The following is an 8,177-nucleotide window of genomic DNA, read 5'->3' on the forward strand; positions in this document are numbered from 1 at the left end:
TTCACTTGAAATCTATATATGTTCCAACTCAACTCAAGAGTCACTAACATCTAAGTTTTGCGCCCCATTGATTGTAATCTGATGTTTGGAGGTATTTTTTATTGATTAATGGTTTAGGCTCACATTATATAAGAACACCATGCTCTGAGATGCTTAAGAAAAATGTTTGTTGATAGAATTCAGGATATATTTGTGTATAACCTTTAAGGAGCTTAGCCTTACACTGTTGTTTATATTGCATTGGTATCTTGGTCAATTAAAGAAATGTGATTCTAAAGGCTTGGTTATGGTTCTAATATTTTAATACGTGGGAGTGTTTTCTTAAGTTGCTCTCCCCATATTGGCCTCCCAATTGTGGGAATTTTTTTTCTTAAATGAGTATTGGTGATAGTCTTAACTATCACCAATACTCATTTTTTTAATGTTCCTTTGATTACTAGTGACCGCTCAAACCAACACCATTTACTTGTATTTGTGATGACGTAGTTGTCACCAATACTCATGGAGGCATCACTTGTGTGGGCCTATAGTGGCGACCAAACAAGCTTATAGTGATGGCTTCAATTAGTCACTATAACTAACAACAATAGGACTTATAGTGTCAGACACTAAACAATCATTATAATATATAGTGAAGGTTTTTTTACTTATAGTAACTACTTAGAGATGTGACTATAGGTATTTTTTGGCATAGTGGCAGTCATGGGACTTACCACCTATGATATATTGGCAATTTGTCCTTCTACCACCCGAGAACTAGAGACCAGGTAAGATGTCTTGCTCTCACAAAAATATTAACAACGTGGTCACTCGGTGGTTGTATCACCTACCATCTCCAAGGTAAGCCATAAAATGAATGGGTTGAGTTTACTTTATTAAAAAGGTTCAATATATTTCATTACATATAACTCATATTAGGCATTCCAAGGCTCAATAATCTAACTATCCCTCCACAATAACTTTTTACATTGTTATTCATGGCATGAACATCGTACTACTCATTCAAGGTAGTTACATATTTTATTGGCTCAACATAATTCCAACTCATTCATTGAGCTCTGGTGCCTTTAAACAGTTGAGCATCTTGCCTGTGAATGCGATAACCATCAATTTATGTGTACATGTAGGTTTTTATCAACCCCTTGCTCTTTTAAGAGCGATACTATGTACATGCATATTTTTTCATGTCTTAATAATTATATGCCACACATACATATATGTATTATAGCACCACATTGGTTCCTTGAATCCAAGCCCATTCATAAGCATCACAAGTGCATGCATGCATTTCATGTCTTGTAACATTACATAATATTATGCTACATATCAACATCATGTTGTATCTCAATGCATTACATAATATCATGCTACATATCAACATCATGAACCATTCCAATATTATGACAATATATAACAATATGTTAAACATCAATTTATCACAAGCATGATATTTAAATATATTCTCTATGTACATAACTATAGCATCAACATATGTATCAAATCTATTTTTTTATGCATATAAACATGACACAAAACACATACCTTAAATATATTTTTTTATGCACATATGCTTGACACAAATCATATACATCAAATCTAATTTTGGTGTACATGAGCATGGCATAAATCACATACATCAAATCTAATTTTCTGTGCACATAAGCATGACATAAATCACATACATCAAATATGTTTTTCTTTGCACATAAGCATAGCACAATTCTTATACATCAAATTTGATTCTTTGTGCACATAAGCATAACATAAATTACATACATCAAATCTAATTTTTAGTATATATGAGCATGACACAAATTACATACATCAAATCTGATTTTCTGTGCATATAGGAATGACACAAATCACATATATCAAATCTATTTTTTTATACACATAAGTATAAGCATGACACAATTCATATACATCAAATTTGATTTTCTTTGTACATAATCATAACATATATCACATACATCAAATATAATTTTCTGTGCACATAAGAATAACACAAATCACATACATTAAATCTAATTTTTTATGCACATAAGCGTGAAAATCCAACTTAATACAGAAGTATTATAAAAGATTTACAATTTACCACATTTACCCATCCAAACATAGCCTTTGTCATAAACAAGGCTTGTCAATTTATGCATGAGCCCACGTGGGATCATTGGACACACATCAAACATGTTCTAAGATATCGCAAAGGAACTCTCAACTATGGTTTACACATTAAGCAATCCAATAGTCTCAGGCTTGTTGGGTTCTCTGATGTTGACTGGGTAGGTTGCCTAAATAACCAAAAGTACACTATGGATACCTTACCTTTTTGGGACCTAATGTGTTGTCTTGGAGTTCTTCAAAACTGCATACAATCACTTGGTCAAGTGCATAAGCTAAATACAAGGCCATTGTTGGGGGCAACCTCGAAATTAATGTAGCTTAAATAATTATTGAAGGATTTGGGTTTTAACTCTCCACAAGTCTTAGTACTCTAATGTGATAATTTGGGAGCTACATATCTAACTGTCAATCCTACGTTTCATGCCAAAACAAAACACATAGAGATTGACTACCACTTTGTTAAAGAAAAGGTTACTCACAATGATGTTGAAGTCTTGAAAAATCAAATAGACACTCTTACTAAAGGACTACCTGAACCAAAATTTCAATACTTTAGAGATAAGCTGAATCTCAAAGAGATTAGCTTGAGCGGGTGTGTGAAGAAAGATCCAAATCCAGAACATGTTGAAATGGATCCTCACCATACAAGTCCATAAGTTAAGATGGATCCTATCCCACACATTGAGGTGGATCTTCATGCTAGAAATATGAACCTCAATCAAGACTACTATCTGGATGACGACACTAAACAATGACTCTTCCTGCACAAGAAAATTAAAAAAAAAAAGGAGTCCTAGTTCAAGAGAAAAACCTGTAAAGGAAAAGTTTGTAATTACAAGGAGCCTAATTGTAAATGGGCCTCCATGTGTGTATTGAAACCCCAAAACGTGTAACTCTTGGGTTCGTCAATAAAAAAGAGAGACCCTCTCTCTGGGGCGTGAATTGGGAAAAGAAAGAAACCCATAGTGGACGCAGGTCATATCTTGACAGAACCACTTTAAAATTTATTTGTTCATGTGTGTGCTTGTGTAGTAGTGAGTTTTTCTTGGGTTCAAAGATTTTACTTCAATAAGGTCATATGGTGTAAGTTTCACTCCCCTAGAGCTGTGATCACACTATCTTGCAGTAATGAACAAATTTTTCACTCATGTTCGGCTCAAAAGGATGGGTTTCTGCTTTCCTAGTCAATGTGTCCTCTGCTACAAGGCACGGGAAAATAGCACACACCACTTCTTGGTTAGCACACTTTCTAAAAGCATTTGGGAAACAGTGGCATCAGGTTTTGGCAAGGGACTTCTTACCACAACCTCTGTTGCTGCAACATTGAACAGATGGGTGCACACCAGAGTCCATTAGAAAAGCATCCAGCTGGCATGGATCCTAGCCTTCCAAATTGTAGTGTGGAAGGTTTGGATAATAAGAAACGAACAAATCTTTGAGAAAGAGTTCGAAAAAGAGGGAAATTGTGACCATTTTGCCTCCAAACCGTTCAGGAACATATGTTAAGGGTGCTTAAGGAATCAGACTGACATATAGCTCAAGCATGATGTTATGCTGGGAAATGGACTCCTCAAAACAGCCGGTTCAAGCTGAACATATATAGCCTTTACTATGGGAAATGTTGAGTAGGATACATTCTTAGATATCACCATGGATAGCAGGGTGGACTCTGCATGAAGGACAAATTCAGGAAAGAGAGTGGAAGTGCTGGGAGAGGATTATTCAGCAAGTGCAAGACAAATAGAAGATAATAATTGATTCATCCAGACACGAAACTTGGAAGGCGGTGTCAAGCTCTGAACTAACCCTAATCTTGTAAAAGGACAAAAACATTAAGTAAATTTTGTGCAGACATTAATTGTACAACTCATTTGCTAGCTCTTTGATGAGGAATGTCAATGGGTAAATATGCCCCCCCATATTGGTGTTCCACTGTATAGATATGCCCTTTTGTAAAGCTGATTCAAAGCTAATATACTGGAAGGGGTCTGCCTAATCCCGGAGAAGTCAATCTCTAGTGATGATTTCAATCCAATCAACTATAGGGCCACAGATCAGAAGGCACAAAGAGCACCCAACTGCAAATTGTGTACCAGCAGCAAAACATGTAGGTTAAACCAAGGTCAGTCCACTCGTTCTGCCATCAAGCGAGAAAATAAAGTGAGAAATGCTTTCCCTAAGGGAAGTATATAACTCATCAACAGGGGCTTCGCTTGTCTGCCTAACCCCAGCTTGCCTTTAAAAAACAAAAAAAAGGAGTATATAACTCAATTTTCATTGGAAAGACAGTTTCATAGGGCAACCGTGGGGCCCAACTTTGAAAAGTTTGTTCCACTTTGAGCTGGAGCGGTCGACTGGTCAGACTTGGCCTAGACCTAGGCGGGTCCAGATCCAGAGTCGCTTGAGGTACAGGTATGAGGTCCAGGTGTGGATCCAGATGGACCTGGCCTAGGTAGCGCCAGATTGGTTTTGGATAGAAAGAACCAGACCCATAAAATCAGCATTGTCCAAAATAATTTCTATCTAAAAAACTCCATATCTAAATCAGATCTTAGTTAGGATATTGAGACTAACTTATAAATTTGTATATCAAACTCGTCCATCTACTATTCGGATATTCAACCTGATTAGCTGTCAGGCCCATTGCATTAGGCCCAAACTTCAGTCTTATCTGATTCATGGGTCAGTAATGGATCTTACCCAGCCCATTGACATCCCTAGCTTCACCCATGTGAGAGACCACCCACCTGACCATTTTCGCTTTTGGGTGACATAAAAGGGAACAGATTGTTACCTAAAGAGCAATTCTGACGTTCGCATTGTCTAAAGTTTCTAGTCTCCAAGAAAAAAAAAACCTTAATTCTCCAACTAAAAGACTTTGTTGCCAGAAGCACCAAACTTGGTGTTCCATGCACTCATGCAGATCAAACAGAAAGCAAAAATAGAACTCTGTATCTATTGTAAGGCACATGTCATGCTAGAAATACTGCCACATTATTTATCTAAAGCAGCCATGCGATCCACATGCATGCCCAAAATGCTAATGCAACATTAGGTGAAATTTGAAACAGAAAACATCCACAAGAACAAATGAAACAAAGTCAGCAAACTTAACATCTAGAGAAATAACTGGAGTAGAACATAAATACAAACACAAGAACAGATCAATTTGTCAGTTTCACCATGAGAGAGAACAGCAATTTAGTCTGCAAATGTGAAGAAATGGCCAGTTTCCTTGGGAACAATGTCTACATATTGTTTCAAGTCTTGCAACGTATATTTAATGTACAAGCAGACGTTAATCTGCTCATCTGGAGGAAAGACCATCAACTAAAATAACCAAAACGTAGAGATAGCATGCAAACAAACAAGTCATTGTATGAATGATGGTGCCACTACACCAAACACATCTTGCCCACTACCCTTTTATCAATCTTCGTCCTGCCAGCTTCTATTCCTTCATTCAATATTGAGGTGCTTGAGTTTGGTAACATCAAGACAGTGCTCTGTAAAGCCAAAGGGAACAACTACCGTGCGCTGTGACACGAATTTTCATACTCTGATTCTGAAGCTTTCACCTCGTTTGGGAGCAACAGCAGAAGCCCAAGGAGGCAGAGGCTCTGTTGCTACTACTTACTTTGGAAGGCAAAACATGTGGTGAGGAAGGTGCAGGTGCAGGATAGCATGAATTATATTGTCCATTGCTGTTAAAATTACCAGGAAAGCTTGAACTCACATCAGGAGGCATGTTTTTGGAATGTGATATGCACCATAAAAAGATCTTTGTCCACTGAATGAATCAATCCTCCCTACACACCCAAATGATGGTTACATTCCCATGTCATTACTGCTAGAACATGAAACATGAGAAGCAGATAAAATTGAACCAGGAGGCCCAGACCATGCTGACGAGTCAACATTTGAAGATGATAATTCAACAGATACAGATTGTTTAACGCCTCCTCCAGCCAAACCATACCCAGATGCAGAAGTTGGTGGTGCCCGTCATGCAATTCTGACAGCTAGCACTTTTCCATCAATCCTGTAACCATTCATATGTGTGACAGCACAAGACGCAGTTGCCTCATCTGTATACTTTACAAATCCATAGCCTTTGCTTAAACCAGTTGTCCTATCTTTGATAACCTTTGCTTCAAGTATCCTGCCAAAGGGAGAGAATAGATGCATTAACTGCTCATCATCCACCATTTGGGGCAGATAACCAACATATAAATTTGTTTCATCAATTCTTTTGCTGATTTTGTGGTCTGCCATTGGAGTAGAACCGATGACAGGCACCCAAGATGAGTTGTAACCAAAAGTACAGAAAGATGAACTGCCTCCCAATGGTGCATTAACAAAAACAGCAGGATGACAATGATGAGGATCTGTTTGGTGAATGAAGCCTCCTTGTCCTCCTCCGCCACTGAGTTCGGCAAGAAAGCTATGATATTCATTATCCATTCTGTTCACCAGTGTTGATCCTTTCAGAGGGAAATCAAGTGAGAGGACATCACTTTGAAATGTTGAATTTTTATTAGGACAAGCATATTGCCTGTGACCTCGGTCACCACATAACTTGCAGAGACCATCATCTCTGGCTGTGCCATTAAGTTCAGCAAGCTCCCTCAGCTGGGCCCGCTTATGGTCGTTAAGTCCTTCATCTACAGGAACAAGCAGTTTTTCAAGCATACTGACAGCAGCATCCAATGACTGCTGGCTATCTGCTTCAATGAAGACATGCAGATCTTCATTCTCAACAAAATCAGTTTTCATGTCACGTTTTTGTTGACTTCTGCCTTCTTTCACGGAGCCTTTACCACGTATAACAATCTTTGCCCCCGTCTCCTTTTCCATCCTCTTCTGTGTGTTTCCACGTGGTCCAATTATAAGGCCAATAAAATTGTAATCAGGGTATTCTTTTACAGGTATGTAAAGTTTCTTGTAGAACCTTGAGGGCTGGTAATCAAGAGGAGGTTTGAATGTAGGGTTCTTCTGAATCAACTTGGAAATGATCTCCTGCCTTTTCCGAGTGAGCTTCTCACAGATCCTGAACCCCCTGGTATTTATTCTGACCCCAAAGTTATCATATATGGGCTCTGGAGAAGGAGACCTAGGTCCATCAGTCACAAGATCAAGCCTCTGTCCACTCTGCAGTTTCCTGCTTATCTCTAAAAGCTGCATTTTCAACATCTGAACTTCAGGGTCAGCTTCAGCTGTGCAAGTAACTCCCCTTACAAAATCTGGGAGTTGCATTGGGCCCAAAATCTTTAATTTTGACTCGTCATCAGCCCATCTGGATTTTTTTCTCTCAACACCTGTATCCCCTTCTGCTGTTTCTTTGTCACCTTCTTTCTGAGGTTCCCACTTGCTACGCCTCCGTTTGCCAGAGCTCCCTGTATTTCCTTGTGAAACTGAAGCATCTCCATCATCAACTAAGGAATTTGACTTTTCATATTTGTCACCTCCTAGCTTTGGTACCCTAGGAATATCAATTCTATTAATAGACTTGTCATCGAGAATGATCTTGCCTTCACAGAGAGCAGAGCAGTTTTCACCACTATCCTTTTCTCCATCAACTATTGATTGCACACTATGTCTGTTTCGTTCATCGAGATTTTGGCCTCCTGCTTCAGAAGAGCATTCACTTTGACTTGGCGGAGCAAAACCCTCACATTCAAAACCATGCACACCACCCCATTCAGGACCATGAGCATGTAAACTATCCAAGGTATCCTTACTTCTCCTTCCTCCAGATTGATCTACTTTTGAAAATTCAGACTCAACAGGCATCCCTTCCAAATCCATTTCTCCACTCTTGAGACCACCATTTGTGCTGCATAATTGTTTAGCCATGCCATCTGTATGCACTTCTTTCTTCATCCTTCTATTCATAGCTTTCATGAATCAATTTATAAAACCACCAAGAAAGAGATTAGCAAACATCACCGATGCATCAAACCAACAGGATTATATTAGTAATTAGCTTGAGTGGAAGAAAATTGCTGCATAACTAAAATACACTTTAACACTAAGGACTCTGGGCAGGTTGG

At 38.5% G+C, this 8,177-nt stretch overlaps 1 pseudogene; it reads right to left on the minus strand.

Annotated features, from left to right (window-relative positions):
• Nucleotides 1–6,129: 6,129 nt before the first annotated feature.
• On the minus strand, nucleotides 6,130–8,007 carry LOC149822350 (splicing factor-like protein 1 pseudogene; annotated as a pseudogene).
• Between the last annotated feature and the right edge of the window lie 170 nt (nucleotides 8,008–8,177).

Source organism: Nuphar pumila, chromosome 11 (genome assembly GCF_984573655.1).
Source record: "Nuphar pumila chromosome 11, dmNupPumi1.hap1.1, whole genome shotgun sequence".
Taxonomy (NCBI): Eukaryota; Viridiplantae; Streptophyta; class Magnoliopsida; order Nymphaeales; family Nymphaeaceae; genus Nuphar; species Nuphar pumila.